Source organism: Lissotriton helveticus, chromosome 4_1 (genome assembly GCF_964261635.1).
Source record: "Lissotriton helveticus chromosome 4_1, aLisHel1.1, whole genome shotgun sequence".
Lineage (NCBI taxonomy): Eukaryota > Metazoa > Chordata > Amphibia > Caudata > Salamandridae > Lissotriton > Lissotriton helveticus.
The window spans coordinates 939,309,350-939,329,958 of NC_136063.1; the positions used below are offsets into that span (position 1 = coordinate 939,309,350).

Sequence of the window (20,609 nt, forward strand, 5' to 3'; positions counted from 1 at the left end):
GCGCGCGCATCCCTTGCACAACTTTCAGAAGGCAAAGGTAATGGAATAGCCTGGTCACAAGGCCGGAAGTTCAGCACGCTTCGGGTGCACGGGGAGACCGAATTAAAAGTCAAGGGAACATCATTAAATGAAACGCTGATTGCGTTGATGAAAGTTTCATGAAACTCAAATTATATTGATTGCCTGTGTGTGTGTGGTAAATAATAAATCTGCTGGGTTTAACCTTCGACCTCTGAGTCGACACGTCAAGTGCTATTTACTTTCTCGGGCGTATGAAAAACTACAACATAATAAGGACGGACATTGTTAAGAATTGTATATCTAGTCAGAGCAGGGAGAGCATGCAAGCCAGTGGGTGGGCGCAGCAGAGGGAGGAGGGAGAGCATGAAGGCCAGTGGGTGGGTGCAGCAGAGGGAGGAGGGAGAGCATGAAGGCCAGTGGGTGGGTGCAGCAGAGGGAGGAGGGAGAGCATGCAGGCCTGTGGGTGGGAGCAGCAGAGGGGGAAGGGAGAGCATGCAGGCCAGTGGGTGGGTGCATCTGAGGGAGCAGGGAGAGCATGCATGCCAGTGGGTGGGTGCAGCAGAAGTGGAAGGGAGAGCATGCAGGCCAGTGGGTGGGTGCAGCATAGGGAGGAGGGAGAGCATGCAGGCCAGTGGGTGGGTGCATCTGAGGGAGCAGGGAGAGCATGCATGCCAGTGGGTGGGTGCAGCAGAAGTGGAAGGGAGAGCATGCAGGCCAGTGGGTGGGCGCAGCAGAGGTGGAAGCGAGAGCATGCAGGCCAGTGGGTGGGCGCAGCAGAGGGGGAAGAGAGAGCATGCAGGCCAGTGGGTGTGCGCAGCAGAGGTGGAAGGGAGAGCATGCAGGCCAGTGAGTGGGCGCAGCAGAGGTGGAAGCAAGAGCATGCAGGCCAGTGGGTGGGCGCAGCAGAGGAGGAAGGGTGAGCATGCAGGCCAGTGGGTGGGCGCAGCAGAGGAGGAAGGGTGAGCATGCAGGCATGTGGGTGGGCACAGCAGAGGGGGAAGGGAGAGCATGCAGGACTGTGGGTGGGCGCAGCAGAGGGTGATGGGAGAGCATGCAGGCCAGTGGGTGGGCGCAGCAGAGGGAGCAGGGAGAGCATGCAGGACTGTGGGTGGGCGCAACAGAGGGAGACGGGAGAGCATGCAGGCCTGTGGGTGGGAGCAGCAGAGGGGGAAGGGAGAGCATGCAGGCCTGTGGGTGGGCGCAGCAGAGGGAGCAGGGAGAGCATGAAGGCCAGTGGGTGGGTGCAGCAGAGGGAGGAGGGAGAGCATGCAGGCCAGTGGGTGGGTGCATCTGAGGGAGCAGGGAGAGCATACATGCCAGGGGGTGGGTGCAGCAGAAGTGGAAAGGGAGAGCATGCAGGCCTGTGGGTGGGCGCAGCAGAGGGGGAGGTGAGAGAATGCAGGCATGTGGGTGGGCACAGCAGAGGGAGCAGGGAGAGTATGCAGCCCTGTGGGTGGGAGCGGCAGAGGGGGGAGGGAGAGAATGCAGGCATTTATGGTGGGCACTGCAGAGGGAGCAGGGAGAGCATGCAGGCCTGTGGGTGGGAGCAGCAGAGGGAGACGGGAGAGCATGCAGGCCTGTGGGTGGGCACAGCAGAGGGGGAAGGGAGAGCATGCAGGCCAGTGGTGGGCGCAGCAGAGGGGGAAGGGAGAGCATGCAGGCCTGTGGGTGGGCGCAGCAGAGGGAGCAGGGAGAGCATGCAGGCCAGTGGGTGGGCACATCAGAGGGAGCAGGGAGAGCATGCAGGCCTGTAGGTGGGAGCAGCAGAGGGGGAAGGGAGAGCATGCAGGCCTGTGGGTGGGCGCAGCAGAGGGAGGAGGGAGAGCATGCAGGCCTGGGGGTGGGCACAGCAGAGCGAGCAGGGAAAGCATGCATGCCTGTGGGTGAGCGCAGCAAAGGGCGAAGGGAGAGCATGCAGGCCAGTGGGTGGGCACAGCAGAGGGAGCAGGGAGAGCATGCAGGCCAGTGGGTGGGCACATCAGAGGGAGCAGGGAGAGCATACAGGCCTGTGGGTGGGCACAGCAGAGGGAGCAGGGAGAGCATGCAGGCCAGTGGGTGGGCACATCAGAGGGAGCAGGGAGAGCATGCAGGCCTGTGGGTGGGCACAGCAGAGGGAGCAGGGAGAGCATGCAAGCCTGTGGGTGGGAGCAGCAGAGGGGGAAGGGAGAGAATGCAGGCCTGTGAGTGGGCACAGCAGAGGGAGCAGGGAGAGCATGCAAGCCTGTGGGTGGGAGCATCAGAGGGGGAAGGGAGAGCATGCAGGCCTGTGGGTGGGTGCCGCAGGGAGAGCATGCAGGCCTGTGTGTGGGAGCAGCAGAGGGGGAAGGGAGAGCATGCAGGGCAGTGGGTGGGCACAGCAGAGGGAGCAGGGAGAGCATGCAGGCCTGCGTGTGGGAGCAGCAGAGGGGGAAGGGAGAGCATGCAGGGCAGTGGGTGGGCACAGCAGAGGGAGCAGGGAGAGCATGCAGGCCTGTGGGTGGGCACAGCAGAGGGGGAGGGAGAGCATGCAGGCCTGTGGGTGGGCATAGCAGAGGGAGCAGGGAGAGCATGCAGGCCTGTGGTTGGAGCAGCAGAGGGGGAAGGGAGAGCATGCAGGCCTGTGGGTGGGCGCAGCAGAGGGAGCAGGGAGAGCCACGCAACAGGACTCCACTGGACGGACCAAAGCTGCGTCCACTTCACCTTCAGAAGAACGACGATCCACCACCACCAGCAACAGGTTGCCCGAAGAAGCTGGAACAAGATCACAGCCGACCAGCTCACCGCTTCCCTGAGCCAGCACCCTCCCGCCAGCTCAGCGAACCCCAGCCAGGCCGCCGACAACCTCACGAAGTGGATCAACAACTGCGCGGACGAACTCGCCCCTCTGAGAACCCCACCCAGCAGACCCTGCAGCAGAAAAACACCATGGTTCACCGACGAACTCAAGAGCTCCAAGAAGAACTGTCGAGCCCTCGAGAAAGTCTGGAGAAGGGAACCAACTACGGACAACATGACCACCCTCAAGCTCGCCACCCGGAAACACCACCAACTGATCCGCGCCACCAAGAAAAATACATACAAGGACCGACTGGACAACAACGCACACAACTGCAAGGAACTCTTCAACATCGTGAAAGAGCTCTCCAACCCCAACGCCGGAAACAATGACATCACCCCGTCGCAAGACCTCTGCAACTCCCTCGCGTCCTACTTCCACAACAAGATCACGGACATACACAACAGCTTCAGCAACCAACCAACGCAAGCCACAACCGCAACAACGCCACCCACCACCACCCTCCGCACCTGGACTCCGATCAGCACCGAAGACACCATCCGCACAATGAACTCCATCCATTCCGGATCTCCGACTGACCCCTGCCCTCACCACGTCTTCAACAAGGCCGACGCTGTCATCGCACCCCACCTGCGGGACATCATCAACACCTCCTTCGACACCGCCACCTTCCCTGAGAGCTGGAAGCACGCCGAACTCAGCGCTCTTCTCAAGAAACCCACAGCAGACCCCACCGACCTCAAGAACTACCGTCCCATCTCGCTCCTCCCGTTCCCGGCCAAAGTCATCGAGAAGACCGTCAACAAACAGCTGGCCGCCTTCCTCGAGACGAATGGATCCCTCGACCCCTCACAGTCGGGCTACCGAGCGAACCACAGCACCGAGACCGCCCTCATCGCTGCCACCGATGACATTCGAACTCTGATGGACAACGGAGAAACAGCGGCCCTCATCCTCCTGGACCTCTCCGCGGCGTTCGACACTGTCTGCCACCGCACCCTAGTACAGCACCTCGGCAACATCGGAATCCAGGACAAGGCACTGGAATGGATCACCTCCTTCCTCGACGGAAGAACACAGAGAGTCCGCCTACCACCGTACAAGTCAGAGGCCACCAAAGTCATCTGCGGCGTCCCTCAAGGATCCTCACTGAGCCCCACCCTCTTCAACGTCTACATGAGCCCCCTCGCGGCCATCGCACGCCAACACAACCTCAACATAATCTCCTACGCCGACGACACCCAGCTGATCCTCTCCCTGACCAACGACCCCGCCACCGCCAGAGCCAACCTGCACGAAGGGATGAGAGATGTAGCCGAATGGATGACGACCAGCCGCCTGAAACTGAACTCGGACAAAACGGAGGTCCTCATCCTGGGCTCCTCACCCTCCGCCTGGGACGACTCCTGGTGGCCCCCCGCCCTGGGCACCGCACCCAAACCGACGGACCACGCACGCAACCTGGGCTTCATCCTGGACTCCTCCCTCTCCATGACCAGACAAGTAAACGCCGTCTCCTCGTCCTGCTTCAACATCCTGCGCATGCTACGTAAGATCTTCCGGTGGATCCCCACCGAGACGAGGCAGACGGTCACCCAGGCCCTCGTCACCAGCCGACTGGACTACGGCAACGCCCTCTACGCCGGAACCACCGCCAAGCTCCAGAAGAGACTCCAGCGGATCCAGAACGCCTCGGCCAGACTCATCCTCGACATCCCCCGACGCAGCCACATCTCCGGACACCTCAGAGATCTGCACTGGCTCCCGATCAACAAGAGAATCACCTTCCGTCTCCTCACCCACGCGCACAAAGCCCTACACGACCAAGGCCCGAGCTACCTCAACAACCGGATCAACTTCTACACTCCCAAGCGCCTCCTCAGATCAACCAACCACGCCCTCACCGCCGTCCCCCGCATCCGAAGAGCGACAACAGGAGGAAGGTCCTTCTCCTACCTGGCCGCCAAGACCTGGAACTCACTCCCGACCGACCTGCGCCTGACCCAAGACCACCTCTCCTTCAGGAAGAAGCTCAAGACCTGGCTGTTCGAGCAGTAACGGCACCCCCCTCCCACCCAGCGCCTTGAGACCCTACGGGTGAGTAGTGTGCTCTATAAATGACCTGATTGATTGATTGATTGATGCAGGCCAGTGGGTGGGCACATCAGAGGGAGCAGGGAGAGTATACAGCCCTGTGGCTGGGAGCAGCAGAGGGGGAAGGGAGAGCATGGAGGCCTTTGGGTGGGCACAGCAGACGGAGCAGGGAGAGCATGCAGGCCTGTGGTTGGAGCAGCAGAGGGGGAAGGGGCAGCATGCAGGTCAGTGGGTGGGAGCAGCAGACGGGGAACGGGAGAGAATGCAGGCCTGTGTTTGGGAGCAGCAGAGGGGGAAGGGAGAGTGTGCAGGCCTGTGGGTGGGAGCAGCAGAGGGAGACGGGAGAGCATGCAGGCCTGTGGTTGGAGCAGCAGAGGGGGAAGGGAGAGCATGCAGGTCTGTGCGTGGGAGCAGCAGAGGGGGAAGGGAGAGCATGCAGGCCTGTGTGTGGGCGCAGCAGAGGGAGCAGGGAGAGCATGCAGGCCTGTAAATGGGCCCAGCAGAGGGAGCAGGGAGAGCATTCAGGCCTGTGGGTGGGCACAGCAGAGGGAGAAGGGAGAGCATGCAGGGCTGTGGGTGGTAGCGGCAGAGGGGGAAGGGAGAGCATGCAGGCCTGTGGGTGGGCGCAGCAGAGGGAGCAGGGAGAGCATGCAGGTGTGTGGGTGGGAGCAGCAGAGGGGGAAGGGAGAGCATGCAGGCCTGTGGGTGGGCATAGCAGAGGGAGCAGGGAGAGCATGCAGGCCTGTGGGTGGGCGCAGCAGAGGGAGCAGGGGGAGCATGCAGGCCAGTGGATGGGCACATCAGAGGGAGCAGGGAGAGCATGCAGGCCTGTGGGTGGGAGCAGCCGAGGGGGAACTGAGAGCATGCAGGCATGTGGGTGGGCACAGCAGAGGGGGAACTGAGAGCATGCAGGCATGTGGGTGGGCACAGCAGAGGGGGAACTGAGAGCATGCAGGCATGTGGGTGGGCACAGCAGAGGGGGAACTGAGAGCATGCAGGCATGTGGGTGGGCGCAGCAGAGGAGGAAAGGAGAGAATGCAGGCCTGTGGGTGGGCACAGCAGAGGGGGAAGTGAAAGCATACAGGCCTATGGGTGGGTGCAGCAGAGCGAGAAGGGAGACCATGTAGGCCTGTGGGTGGGCACAGCAGAGGGGGAAGTGAGAGCATGCAGGCCAGTGGTTGGGCGCAGCAGAGGGGGAAGTGAGAGCATGCAGGCCTGTGGGTGGGCACAGCAGAGGGGGTAGTGAGAGCATGTAGGCCTGTGGGTGGGCACAGCAGAGGGGGAAGTGAGAGCATGCAGGCCAGTGGGTGGGCGCAGCAAAGGGGGAAGTGAGAGCATGTAGGCCTGTGGGTGGGCACAGCAGAGTGGGTAGTGAGAGCATGTAGGCCTGTGGGTGGGCACAGCAGAGGGGGTAGTGAGAGCATGCAGGCCAGTGGGTGGACGCAGCAGAGGGGGAAGTGAGAGCATGTAGGCCTGTGGGTGGGCACAGCAGAGGGGGTAGTGAGAGCATGTAGGCCTGTGGGTGGGCACAGCAGAGGGGGAAGTGAGCGCATGCAGGCCTGTGGGTGGGCACAGCAGAGGGTGAAGTGAGAGCATGCAGGCCAGTGGGTGGGCGCAGCAAAGGGGGAAGTGAGAGCATGTAGGCCTGTGGGTGGGCACAGCAGAGCGAGAAGGGAGACCATGTAGGCCTGTGGGTGGGCACAGCAGAGGGGGAAGTGAGCGCATGCAGGCCTGTGGGTGGGCACAGCAGTGGGTGAAGTGAGCGCATGCAGGCCAGTGGGTGGGCGCAGCAGAGAGGGTAGTGAGAGCATGTAGGCCTGTGGGTGGGCACAGCAGAGGGGGAAGTGAGAGCATGTAGGCCTGTGGGTGGGCACAGCAGAGGGGGTAGTGAGAGCATGTAGGCCTGTGGGTGGGCACAGCAGAGGGGGAAGTGAGCGCATGTAGGCCAGTGGGTGGGCGCAGCAGAGAGGGTAGTGAGAGCATGTAGGCCTGTGGGTGGGCGCAGCAGAGGGGGAAGTGAGAGCATGTAGGCCTGTGGGTGGGCACAGCAGAGGGGGAAGTGAGCGCATGCAGGCCAGTGGGTGGGCGCAGCAGAGGGGGTAGTGAGAGCATGTAGGCCTGTGGGTGGGCACAGCAGAGGGGGAAGTGAGCGCATGCAGGCCTGTGGGTGGGCACAGCAGAGGGGGAAGTGAGCGCATGCAGGCCAGTGGGTGGGTGCAGCAGAGCGAGAAGGGAGCCCATGTAAGCCTGCGGGTGGGCGCAGCAGAGGGGGTAGTGAGAGCATGTAGGCCTGTGGGTGGGCACAGCAGAGGGGGAAGTGAGCGCATGCAGGCCTGTGGGTGGGCACAGCAGAGGGGGAAGTGAGCGCATGCAGGCCAGTGGGTGGGTGCAGCAGAGCGAGAAGGGAGCCCATGTAAGCCTGCGGGTGGGCACAGCAGAGGGGGAAGTGAGAGCATGCAGGCCAGTAGGTGGGCACCTTAAGACTCTGAGAAGGGGAGTGTGGGAAGAGGTAGTTGAAGGCCACACCCTGAGTGTAGAGTCTGCTAAGCGTGGCAGTAGGCCACGCACTGTTGTTCTTTTCTTTGGCCAGAGGCAAAAGTATATCTATGACAGGGGCAGCTCCGCCACTAAGGTGAATAAGCAACCTCCCACTGCCTTTTAGCACTGCAAAAAAAGGAAAAGAAAATGATAATAACGCAATGTTATTATAATTTTATTTTTCCATGTTGGGGCAGTTTTGCTGGGCGGGGCTGAGCTGGGTAGAGCAGGGGGAGGGAGGAGTGGTGGCACTCTCTAAGTGCACATGACTGTTTGGCCAACCATCTTGGGCTGGCCAAGCAGGAATGCACACTTTGCATGTTCTCCACAAGCTTTATTGTGCAGTCTGGGAGGAGAAGATGCCCAGGCTCCCAGTCTCTGTCTGAGCCCCGAGCCACAGTGCTCAGACTAATCACAATGCTGCATTGCAGTGTTGTGATTGGCTTAGGAGAACCTGGGTGCTTCCTGCTCCCACAGATGGAAGAGGACAGAGGAGAGGTGGTGGCCAGCCAGCCAGCTGGCAGGTAAGTGATCTATTTTTTTAATCTCTTCCACCTCCCTGCCACAGTACTGGTACCCGGGAGCAGCCGTCACTGATCTACAATACTAAAACATGTTTGCTAAAGTGAAATTATGGTGCAATACCGAGATTAGAAAAAGTGCTTATTCTGAGTAACCAATAAATTGAGTTGTAGTGTGGGATGCATGCATACTCTTCTCACTTTGCATTGCTCATGATCTTACATGTGAGGTTACATATGATGTCACACATGAGCATCAGTGTTGTCAGTGAAGCTGCTATGAGGACTGACCTGCATAAGCATAGAAGGCTGTGGGGGAATAGGTGTAGAGTGCATTTCCGGATTGTAGGCTTTGAACCCAGTGAGATTATAAGGGGCTGGAGGTTTAAACTGCAGTGCTTGGACAAAGGCCAGCATCAATACCCAGCGATCACTAGAAATGGTTGGAGGCCATGTGACTGGACTTTGGGAGTATGGATGTTCAGTGCAGGCCCTGGGCAGCGCAGCACCAAGAGTGAGTTGGTCATCACCAGTTAAGCTGTGGAGTCTGCACCTTTTCGCACAATCCACAGAGGCAATGTGAGGCAAGGCCCTACACCCACAGCCTGCTAGGTCTAGAAAGGCAGATCAGGTATTGGCTACTGAGAACTTTCAGTGAAACCAATGCCACTGGCTGGTAATATATTTAGCACCACAAGTGATATCATCAACGTCATTTGTGAGCGTTGTGCATGGGGAAAGATATAGCTGTAGAGCTCACCTTGGTGGGGGCATTTCAGTGGATTGTAGGTTTTAGATCATAACAAGATTTCCTTCAGATTACTTTTTTATGTGTATATCTATGTATTATAACAAACACAATTTTCTCATCTGAGTAATTTTTCATAGTGTGTTGTGGTGCCTCTGTGGTTATGGTTGAGCTCCTTTTTGTATCTGTCAAAAAATGCACTCGCTATAAGTGCAGCAATAGTGTGACGGTTTGGTCCACAAGTACCCGTGGAATTCATTATTCAACTAAGAACTCTAATTCTGATTGGCCAGGAAGAGTAATAATTTTGTGCTGTATACCCTTGTGAAGGTCCACAAATCCCTTACAGAAATGTTTTTCCTGGGGATTATATGATGCAAGTAGTAGGATTAGCAGCTCTTGTCCAATTCAGTGGCAGGGCAAGCTACAAAAGAAAGTATACTGATGACAACAGTATTGGGCACTATTGTTAGGGCTACAGGGCATAGGCCATAGCCAAATGTAACACACTGTTCACTGAGTGCTGCAAGTTTGTGGGAAAATGGTCCTTACTGGTTTCAATTTTCAACTCATCCTTTCTGATTTGAGATTGACCTTAAATGCCTGTTGGTTTTAATCTAGCTGCCCTAAATTCTACGTATACTTATTGGTTTCAAATAGCTCCGACTGGTTTCGAGTGGTTAACGTTGAATAAAATGGTCCATACTGGATTTAATTGGCCCTTACTTGATTTAACTGGTTCTTAACAGTTTTAGTTGGTTCCAGCAGGTTCTTACAATTTCAACTGGTCATACTGCTTTTGACTGTTTTCAGCTGGTGTCTACTAGTTACGGCTGCTGCTTACTATTCTTGGCTTGTGCTTAGTGGTTTTGGCTGGTGTTTACTGGTTCCATACAGTTCATAGTGGTCCCAATGTTTTTTTGCCTAGTATGAAGAAAGGGGCATAAGTTATGGCCAACGATCAGGGCCTGTGACTATTCCCTGAATGGAAAGTCAAAGGTAGTGACATGTGGTTCCTGAGAGAATGTGTTCTACAAGCAGGCCATTACCTTTTGGATAGATTCTCTGCTCAGTACTTAGTAGGTTCTTTTATATGTTTCCAAGGCAGAGGGCTTGACTGAAGGCCTGCTCTGTGTATGCTGGGAGTCACATCATGCTTTATCCAAGATGTACCACAGGCCAGTATTTTTGGAACAGTTGGTGGGCAGTGCATGCCTACACTTAGTGAGCACTTTGGACAGCAGAGGTACAAATTGGGAAGGAAAAGATGAAGGAACATTACAAGACACGCTGTGCTTACAAACTATGCTAGAAAAGCAAACATTTGAGATGAGCAAATTCAGAGTGTTGCTGGTGTTGTAGGTTGCTCTAAACAGATGCTGCTCTCCACATAAACTTGGGAACTACCCAGAGGTCTGTGCTTCTTTTTTGCATTTAAACTGGGTAGTTATAGTTAGGAACCTGTTCCCATAGCAAATGCATTTTTTGTGTCACTAATACCTTTGACACCGTTAGATAAGGGGCCCGTGGAAACAGATCATCATCTTTCGTATCTCACTCATGCTTGCCTTTAGTAACGAAGGAAAGACACAATGAAAGTTTACAATACATTTATTGAAACTATCGTTGTCTAGTATGAAGCAAATGTGCTACAATTAGTAGACCAACACAACTAAGCAAAGTAATCAACATTACTAGCAGACTGTTTAGAATGAGCAGACTGTTTAGAATGAACAACCCAACCATGGCAAATTATCTATCTGTCTAGACCTATTCTTACTGTGTGAGCAAAGGGATATATTAGTGATCTTGTGGATTAGCAATGGACCGCATACTTGGCGTTCCAGGACAGGTCTCTCTGCCGGAATTCTCCTTTCTGACCAGAAATGGAGAAAACACAGTTTAAATGATACAAGTATTCTGTTGGAAAGCTGCAGCTGTGCTGCCGTGCTATGTCTAGAATGTTAAGAGCTGTTGCAAACCAAGCAGAAAACAGTACAACATGGTGTTATGTATGCTATACGAACTTGCACAAGTTCAGACTTAATCCCAAGAAGAAGCACTTAATAGCAAAAAAACACATACAGCATTTTTCTAAGCATAGTTCTAAAATAATGTCACAAAAACAAAAGTGTTTTGTGCCGCAATGCAAGCAGATGCAGCCTAAAACATCTAATATGTTAAACTAAGGGAGAAACAAAGTGGGCTCAAAAGGGACATCACTACACCCCTGATTAGATTCACACCACATTTTGGCAGAAAGCTAAATCTAGGCCAAGAAAGAGTGTATTTTGTGTTTTGGTGTAACTCGGTTCAGTAGTTTTTGAGCAATTAATGCTAAAAGTCTTTGTATATCTAGAGGTGCAGAGGTTCCACAGATCCCGCCAGATCTAAAACAGAGATCTGATTGGCTGCCACCACCTCAACCATGAAATGGTGGCAGCCATCTTAGTATGTCATCAGTGTTATCCGTGATGTCAGTGTCTTGAATGATGTCATTTGAGATGTCATAAATGATGTAATAGAACATGTCATTAGTGATGTCATATACGAGGTCATAAGCAGTGCATAGCGAGGGCGCAAGTTATAGTCAGCGCTGCTAAATATAACGTGAATTTCTATGTTTTTTTGTTCAAAACGTTTATGTTGTCACTGACAAATTCACATAACTATAGCATTACTTAAACCTTTGTTTTTTTCAGTGAATATATATATTGTATTATATCGAGATATTTTAATTGGCAGCAGCAGTCATACGGAGCATCAGAAACAGCAACAACACCCCACATCCCCCATCCATAAAATCAAAACCAAAAAAACGAATCTCTTGAAAACCACCAACAAAAAACAATGAAAGGGCTTGCCTATATTAACTCTTGTTCACTGTATGTGTGCCTGTGTTGGAATGGCTGCAGGGCCTGTCCAAATTCCAGGCCCTGCTTCCAACCCCCACTGAAGAGTGGGCATAGGCAGGAATTGGCCAACTGAGATTGGTGAAGTGGTTGACCTGGCCATATGCTAGGCCCTTTGGCTAACCCCTGATGTGCACAGCTGAAGGCTATATGTAGTTTGGGTTTGTTGTCCATCCATCGTGGATTGGCCGAAGGGCCTGGCCATAGGTCATGTTCTGTGGCCAACGATACTGCACACAGCCAAAGACATGCACAGTGAGGAAGAGACAAAGTTCAAAGATGTTGGATGTAGTAGAGCAACAGGAAAAAACCTGGAAATTCACTGAAAAGGCTACAGTTAAATTGAAGTATTGATTACAGTTGGTTATTACACCTTCTGGACTTTGAACCTTTTTGCATGGTCACCGCTAATTTGTGCTGCATTTTGTTTCAGATTTTTAAACTCAGTACACTGGGATGCTACTGTCTAGTGCACATTGTGTGTGCTCTGACCTCTAAAACATGTACAAAATGGGTAATCCCTGCTAGTGTTTATAGCTATCCTGTCTGGACATGGTTTATGGTGGTTCAGAATTTATTGTGCCATCCACTAGTGTGAGAAATAAAACATGGCTTCAGGCCTACCAATGCAGCCTCACTGCTGTAATTTAAATCTGCAGGCCGACCTGTAAATGGGCCTTGAAGCCCGCAAGGTAGTGTACCTAAAAAAGTGGTGCATGTAGAAATTTTATTTTATCATGTACCTACAGTGACAAGCCCCCAAAAGCTATTTTCTGTATGGAAGGCTTTGGCTGTCCTATGAGGAAAACAAAAGTGCAGATTAATATATTATTTTTGATAACCCAGGTTTGGGACCAACTAGAGAAATGGTTAAACTACATTTAAATATTTAATAAACCTCTAGTTTGATAGCAAAGTTAGACTTTTTATACATTTTTAGGAAAAGTAACTTTTAGAAAGTTACCTTCTCTTGGCCTGAAGCTCCTTGTGGCTAACTTGCATTATGCACAACCAAAGCGGAAAGGAGGAAGTCACCCTCCGGGCAGACCCCATCACTATAATTACATTAAAAAAAAATAGTGCCCAGAGGAAAGTGACAGGGATATCTTGTATGTCCTGTGTGTAAAGAAGCCTGCCAGTTATAAGACAGAAGCCCTCCCCCACCCAGAGGTGACATTATAAACCATATGTCCGAAAGCAAAGTAGTTTGTATGTGTCATCAGAACCCTGCGATTGCTATAGAGATCATGTTACATGTATCCTGTTATGTATTTTTAAATAATTTTTATTTTGGGGGTAGTTAGCTTGAAAACGATTCTTTGTTCAAAGTGTAGCTAACAATGGTCACTGATTAGAATTTGATTATTTAGGTTTTGATTACCTTTCATGACATGTTCATAAAATAGCGGACAGTGGGGAGTGCCAGTGGATTTCTGCAATTCTGTGACCATAGCTTTTACCGCATCATTAGATTTGCCATATAATTTGCAAATGTAAATTGAATTTTTTTTCTAGCTCAAAAGGATCAAAATAATACTGCATAAGGCTGCATCATTTGCATTTTTCATGATGACGAAATCTGTATTTCAGAGAGAACCATGAAATAACACATTTGAAATATGTATTTTATACCACTCCAGTTTGTGAAATGAAAGCACTTAAACATTATATATATATATATATATATATATATATATATATATATATATATATATATATATAGATAACACGAATAAATGTCAGTGCGCCGGGTGTCGAAACGCGTAGCGGTAATCTGGAATAAATTGGTGATTGCTTTACCTTCTCTGAGTGCGCATTGACATTTATTTGTGTTTGGTTGAAATCCATACCGGCGTTGGGGCTATGCCGGTTGTTTGCGCCACCTGACATTGGGAGTGATTCAAGAAGGACCCTGCTCTGTTCGAAATATATATAATATATATATATATTGCCATTTAAGATAATCATTCAAGGAACTGGCACAAACGTGAAGTCACACAACTGTCATTGTGGCATATATTTAGCCCAATGTTTCTACTTTTTCTTTTAATTTTTTTTATTTACTTTAAAGGCCATCATCTATTGCAGATCACAAATGCTTAAACTTTATATGCATTTTCAGCTTGTATCATAAGTGCTAGTTAGTACATACACTATGTATTTGTTCCTGGCTTCAGTGCAGTGAGGGAGCAGTTATAAGTATTATTTTCACGGTCGAAGGTCACCGGTCTGGCTTATGAAAACAGTTATTTCATTTTTCAGAGACGGATAAGTATTCCCTGATGTGTGTACTGAAAAAGACGACTGGTACCCAATTAATATTTATTTTCATTTGTATCGCATTGAATGTTAATGTATGATGACATTAGCGGGGAAAGGTCAGGATATAAACAGACTATTTTAGTCGTAATAGTCGCACTGATATTTGGAGGGTAGGCATGAGTCACCAGATGTATTTGTTGTCATTGCACTCCCAAATTAATAGCTCTTTTACAATAGCACACACCAGCCTAGACTCTAAATTATTGAAAGGCGCATAGAACGCTCTAAATCTCTTGGGTCCAATATGGCGCCGGTAGTTAAGGGCCTCCTCCTTTTGAACTGAGATGAGATGAATTCATCTTTAAGGCATGGCTGGCTGCCCTGCAAGCAGACGTCTATTGATCTGCACTTACAAAGAGATTAAGCCTCGAATTCGACCTCATAAAGTCATCCCCATCTCAAAAGGGAAAACGTTTTGTGCTTTGTCTTTTTTCCTCACCACAAAGATTGGACTTGAACATTACAACAATGAGAAAATGGGAAAGTTCCAAACTACGTTCTTGTTGAGTTTAATTATGAAAAACAATATTCTGCACATGTTTTCCTATTTGCACAATGTATGTGTTTTGTCCATTTTTCTCTTGTGTTAAAATACGCTCATGAAACCCAGTCCTTATGGGCTCTTACATGAAGCGTGCAAAAACGGACTTGGGGCAATTGAATTAAAGTAATGGGTGTATTTTATCATCTGACTATGACCTCCTTGGTACATAGCCATACCATAATCAAAGGTATTTGGTACACGTATCACCCCTGTTATCACCCCTTGCACACAGTTTCCAGTTGGCAGTTACACCTGGAACCGTGTTATATATCAGGCGCACTGTTAATATTTGCGCCATGGCGCACCTTTAAACAGGTGTGTTGGGTGAAGACGTGAACAGTACACCAGAATACAATGAATGCACTGCCCTCACGACAGCCATGAACTCAGGGCTGCCCTGGCGCAGCGCATTTAGTGAAATATGGAGCGGCTGCTTTAATCAGCCACTCTGTGTTCCGCTGTGCAAGCGCACCTGCCTACACTTTTGAGAAGGGGCAGAAATTCCCTTGTAGGCGGGTGCGGTGAGTGACTGCACCCGCTTGCAGGGGGATGTTTGGTGTGTCCATGAGACCCCCTTTTTCCCCTCCAGAAGACTGCCCTCAGGAGGCACACTGACAGTGTGCCAACTTATTGTGGCACACTATGAGTGCGCATCTTGACGGCTTCTTTGTGTATGTGTTCACATCCCTAATATGGCACAGGTGCAAAGGCAAAGAGATTCCCTCGTTTGCATGAGGCCATGCTCCTTGCAAATGAGCGAATGCCCTATCGAGGTAGCTGACTCTACATGTGCACCAGCGCTATCAGTATTACAGAAGGGGCTGCACAAGCTTCTGCCCACCTTTCTGCAATACCAAAGTGCCCTTAGGTCGCACCAGCTGGGCTCACCTGCCCGTTGTGCCCCCATGGTGGTTGTGTAATACCTTCTGAGGGTGGTACATGCAGATGTGAAAACAAGAGCATGTTTGGGCACACTTGCTGTTGCGAGCACATGCATAAGCCATTGCAGAATTTTATTTTCAAAAAGTTTTGTCCTTCATGAATCTACTTAACCTCTTTAGTATGCCTCCTCTTTTATTGGAGTAGTGCACACAGAAGGAGGCAATGTTCCGGTTGCTTTGTTGCCAGAATTAGTCCTTGGTGCATTCTGCTTTTTATATCTTCAAGAGGTTCACGGAATAGTGCTCCGATGTACTTTTGTTGGATTGTATGAAGGCAGTTTAGTCCCCATCCATTAGTAATGTACATCTCTGATTCTGTAGGTGACACGCTGCTTAACTTTCTATTAGTGTTATAATTGAAAATGTTGAAACCCCTCACCACCCCCTAACAAATCTTCATCCTAAATTCTACACCCCAAACTTCTGGAGTCGTGAACTGCTGCCAGTCGACTTTTAAATGGATCTCTTTGGAAAAAGAACTGAGAAACTGCAGTAGTAAATAATTAATGCCCAAACGTTGACCAGCTAATAATAGACACAGAGAACAGAGCAGCAATGATGGAAAAAGCATGAGTAAGCAGACCTATTCATTTACTTGAGTGACTTACGGTTCTAGAGTTCAGGCTTCGCCCTCAAGCAGTCTGAGTTAGGTTGTGGTGATGAGTGGGTCTGGCTGGGAAACGTGGGAGCATGCTCTACTCTTCTGTCCCCGTCTGTGCTTTTTTGGTGCCCGACAGGTACATTTTAGGTCTAGTGTTAGCCAAGGCCTTTTGATTTGACAAAAGTTGCATATATGAGATACTTATTTGTAGGGGCTTTCACCCATATCTCTTCATCCATTGGGCTGTTGTGCCATTCATATTTTTCTTCCACCCACTACAGCATGGAGCAGTGGGTCAGCTGACTTCACTCTGAGTGACTGCATTCTGCTCTTTCAGAGGTGCACATCCACACACAAAGTAGTTCATTCAGTGTTAGAAACTACTAAGGCAAGGCATGATTTTTTTTAACTAAAACAGTATTTTGCTTTTGGCCAAAGTTTTATTTTTATTTTTTGACAACTGTAAGGCCCAGCAGCTGACCAACAAGTTGTTTCCCCCCCAAAAAACAAGCATTGACAAAGCCAAAAGACTGGTACTCAGAGCCAGATCTAGTGGCTTTTCAAGTGTGTCTTTACATTGTTGCACATTTGTCAAGCTGTTAGCTGTTCTATCACCTTGAGTTCAGTAGTATGCTAAAGTGGTTGGTACTTAACTAAATTACCAGTTTACAGGATTGCAGGATTCACCGTACTCCTTCCGTAGTTAGCTTTTGCTTACACTAATTCAAGATAACACAGAGATTATCCTTATAGGGACTCCCCAACTGCAGACATCAAGTTTATAAATCCCTGTTCTAACCTTCGCAGTAAGTGACAGGAACTTCCTTTAATTGCCACTAATTGTGCTCCTCATGATCAATGCATCTGTAAGTAAATTAACCTTTTCACGTTAAGTGGTTGAGGATTGCCAGGGACCCAAAAACAGACCTTGAGAAATGTTTAATACCAGCTAAATCTTGCACAGATCAAATGAGTGCAACAAGTTTTCAAGAGGGGGAAGAGGGTGGGGTCTCCACAGAGAAGTATTTGAAGAGTGGATCCTAGTCCTGCACTTTTCTAAGTATTAGCTAAAAAGCCATTGGCTTTACCAACAGATCTGAAAGTAACTAATGAACTAATCCAATTTACCAGGGTGTGCCACGGCCCACATGAACACTATTACAGCATGTTGTGCTGTGTCTAGAGCAAAGCAGTGCTTAAATTGTAAAAACAAAATAATTGCCAGGGCTCTCCTCAGTAGGCCAATGCAGTTTGCACCACTCTGCTTCTGCCACTACTGTCAATGATAGTAAAAATACACATGCTAACCAGCTATTCCAGACCCCCAAAGCTATAAGAATGGCTGGGACAGCAGGTAAATGTAATTGTTAATGTATATTGAATTAATAATTAACTGTTGTTGTGCTTTCCAAATTAGACAGTGCCACCTTGTGGAAGGCTGTCACAAGCGCCTATGTTGACAAATAAGTGCCGGTGCCGAGCACTGAAAACCACCGGCTCAAATTAAGCACTGGAAGAAAGTGATGTGCCCAACAAACAGCGCTGAAGTTGCAGCATGCAAATATTTGTGCCACAGGAGTAGTGGTGCCTGATGCAATTAAAGAAATGTCCATCAGGAATCTATGCCAAGACACATGCCATCAGATTTAAATTATCTGCTTGTGAGTGTGTTTGTGGGGTCCAAAATCTTTCATTTTTCCAAATACCATTGAAATAATGATCTCAAACAGACAACAATGCTGAGTAAACGTCCAGCAACTGGTGCAGGCATGTAGTGTTTACCTGCATTTGGATCTTTTCCTGGTTTGGTTAGTTCTTGTCTCTCCGTCATTGAGTAAGCAAATCTGAAGAGGCCAATGTGCTGGTAGCTGTGCTGAATATGCCTGAAAATGACTGTGATCACCAAATAGTACTTTGCACTTTGTGGCATGTTGGGGGAGGGTAATTCTATGCAGAGGAGGGGATTACTTCTAGTTTACTAGGGATCTCCTGATGTGGGTACTAGCTATTTTCTAAAAATCACGGCAGAAGAAGTGGGGCAAGGGCATTTCTTGGTACCACACAATGTGAGTCTCACTTCTCCACAAAGCAACAACGATGGAAGGGGGTGCAACGAATGATGATGGAAGAATCAGCAACAACGATAGGAAGGAGCAAAGAACAATGACAGGCGGCCGGTCGTGCAAACAACAACGCGCAAGCAACAACGACAAGGAAACCTCGACACAGCATTAAACAGAGTAAATGTTTTGGGGTTTTCTAAAAAATATTCCTTCTTTTTCATGTTTTCTGATCTTAAATTCTAAAGCACATACAAATTGCAGTTCCTAATTTACCCTGTTCATTCAAGAGAGGGAGAGCAATCCCTGTAAAACAAACAGAAATTGCACAAAGTCAAGCATGTAAAGGAAACTTCAAGGTAATACATAATAAATTGCAGTTAGTAAATAGTAATTACTTGGGGTTGCTGGTGAGGTTGGGGTGTATGGGCGGTTTTCTTGAAAGTATCTTATAGCTTACGGTAACTTTTGATTTGTTTTACTTGGTGTCCAAGGTAGACGCTCCCAAATGTCAGCAATGTCCCTTTCTTCCTTGTATCAAGGGGAATGAATGCCTAGTACTTGTGCTATTACGTAATACAAAATTATTTATTATTATTTTTTCACATGTCGGTCTTATAAGCGGAACAGTTGGCTTTAATTTTGTGTAGACTTTGTCTAGTGCTAAAATCATGAGTTCATCATCATCATCATCATCATCAATTAATGCAAAAAAACAAAGCACATTTCACAATACATTAAAGCATGCTGATGACAAACTGGGTTGTTGTTTGAGTGGGATCTGATCCCCTCTCAGGTAACAGCCCTTGTCCCTTTCAGGGTGAACCAGATAAGTCACTAAATTAACCTGTGCTTAACCGTCTGGTAGCTTGGCACAAAGGCAGTAAGTTTTAACTTGGAAGCAATCCTCCCTTCCACCTCTCTGATCTTTTGCTAGCGCTTTGAGACCTTTGGGTGAAATGTGCGTGTAGTAAAATCTAATGACTTGACTTGACATGGTAAAGTATTTAGGAAGCATTTAAAAAGTAATAAAGAGAAAACATAAAACATAAACAATCACACTAATTTAGAGAAATATACTGGAATTTAATAAACTATTTGAAACCAAAATTACAAAAATCATATCAGTGGAAGTATAGCGCCTAAAAGCACAATGAGCCACTCACAGCTATCTTGTTAAGCACAGCAGGGTGGAAATCACTAGTTCAGGCTCACTGTGATGGAGCAGGGGTCTGGTTAGTCCCGCTAAAAAAACGCAAAGAGATCTATTCACAGTGGAGGAGGCCATGAGGAGCAGGGAAAGCGTTTTGTACGGTCCGAGCAGTAGCGCGAACATCCTGTCAGGCTTGGCAGATGGTTGTGGCTGCAGAGTCACGTTGACGTTCCCCCCGGGCTGCTCATGCTGTAGCACAAAGTGCAGACCTCATGCTGCCGGTCGTAGCACCAAGAATCGCGTTCATCAGAGCTTCGCATTCATGGTTGGCACCGGTTTCAAGATCTTAACACTAGCTGACCCGTTCGCAGTTGCAAAGAGCCCAAAACTTCAGGGTTTCTTCTTTTCTTTGAGGAGAATCTCAACTGGTGCCACGCCAAGCATTCAGGACCCAGGAGGCACCTGTTGGGGAATCACAAACACACTCCAGCAGAGGCCAGCAGGGCTCAGGCAGGTCTAATAATTGGCCCAGGAAGGCCCAGTTGCAGCTGATCAGCTAGGCAGTTGCAGAGAGGCCTCTGGAGCCTGTTATGTCCCTGTAGCTCAAAACAGGAAGTCAGTCAGCTGGCCCTTGAAGTGACTTCTGCCTGGTATGAATGGAGTGGGTCCAGTCTTCCTTCTCAGCAAGCAGAGCAAGCCTCAAGCAGTAGGAAAGCAGGGTGTCCTTATTCTGTAGTATGCACAGGTCCAGGAATGTACTGAAGGGTTGGTTTGAGGGTCCCCTTTTTTATACCTGGTGCCCACTTTAAGGCAGGAAAAGCTTTTGGAGTTTCTCCCTACAGAGATGTCTACAATTTCCTACTTTCCAGCCCTGGTTCCGGTCTGTTTGGGGGCACAGTGGGATAGTGTGAAGTCTTTCTGGAGTGAGCTAAGCTAGAGCCTTTGAAGTGCAAGTGTGTTAGTTGACAGCTCCACCTCCCTCTATTAAGCCAGGGTGGCCCAATCTGCAAAACTCAGCACCTCTATTGTGATGCTGTCTGAGAGGAATACACAAAGGCCAAATGCCAACTACACCTAGTCTTGTGACCCAGGAATAGGCAGCAGGCACCAAAATGGCAACTTTCTAAAAGTGGCTTTTTCAGAATTGTGACTTAAAATATGACATTGCCATTAAAGAGAGCTTTAAATTGCAGTTCTTCATACACCAAACATGATCTTTATACCTGCTCCCAATCAAATGGTATCACTTATAGTAAATTTATTAATGTAACCCAATGTTATACAACAGTAGAGGTAGGCGTTGCAGTAGTGAAAAACAAATGTAGCAGTTTTTCACTACCCGGACATGTAGAACTAAAAAGTACATGTTCAACTTTGA

The 20,609-nt window shown here is 49.3% G+C and overlaps 1 protein-coding gene across 10 annotated transcripts in view; it reads left to right on the forward strand.

Moving 5' to 3' along the window:
* Positions 1-20,609, forward strand: part of EPB41L3 (erythrocyte membrane protein band 4.1 like 3) — an 860,969-nt gene that overhangs the window by 99,872 nt on the left and 740,488 nt on the right. The gene's annotated exons all lie outside the window — the stretch shown is intronic.